Below are 914 nucleotides of genomic sequence, written 5' to 3' on the forward strand. Positions count from 1 at the left end.
CCATAAAGGAAAACCAGGCTGTGCCATAAAGCAAAGCCAGGCTGTGCTATAAAGGAAAACCAGGCTGTGCCATAAAGCAAAGCCAGGCTGTGCCATAAAGGAAAACCGGGCTGTGCCATAAAGGAAAACCAGGCTGTGCCATAAAGCAAAGCCAGGCTGTGCCATAAAGGAAAACCAGGCTGTGCCATAGAGCAAAGCCAGGCTGTGCCATAAAGGAAAACCAGGCTGTGCCATAAAGCAAAGCCAGGCTGTGCCATAAAGGAAAACCAGGCTGTGCCATAGAGCAAAGCCAGGCTGCGCCATACAGCAAAACCAAGCCGTGCCAAGGAGCAAAACCCGATTGCGGCACGGAGCGCAGCCATGCAGAGCGAAACCGCGCTGCCGGAGCCGCACGCCGCCGGACATCGCCGCGCTGCGCCCATCTCCACGGGACGGGTCGGACCGCTCCGAACCGAAGCCCGCCGCCTTGGCCGTGCCAAGCCGCGCGGTGCCGTCGGCGGGCGGTGGGAACGTGCCCCCTCTTGCCCGCGGAGGGGCGGCGCGGCCGGCGGCCCCCGGCGCAGGAGCCCATCCCCATCCCCGCGCCGGCCGCTCCCTGCGCTTGGGTGCTCGCCAAACTGGGGCTGCCTCGGCAGGCGGCTGGGAACGGCCCCGGAGCAACCGGCTGCGGAGCCGCCCCGCGCTGCCGAGCAGGCCCGACCGGCAGGGCGAGCGGCAGCCGCCCCTGAAACTGGGAAACGGGCAGCGCCGACCGCCCGGGATGCCGGCGCCGTCCGACGTCCCCGTGCCCACCCCTGCGGGGGTCCGCGGTGCCCACGAGGCGGGGGCGAAGGGATTAGGGGCGATTAAAGCATCAGGGCGCCGGGAGCCAACAGGCTGCGACAGCCCCCGATGGGATCAGCGGGATTAGCAGC

The sequence above is a fragment of the Lagopus leucura genome, unplaced genomic scaffold (assembly GCF_019238085.1).
Source record: "Lagopus leucura isolate 7727_CA_CO unplaced genomic scaffold, USGS_WTPT01 34249-0_obj-0_obj, whole genome shotgun sequence".
Classification (NCBI taxonomy): domain Eukaryota; kingdom Metazoa; phylum Chordata; class Aves; order Galliformes; family Phasianidae; genus Lagopus; species Lagopus leucura.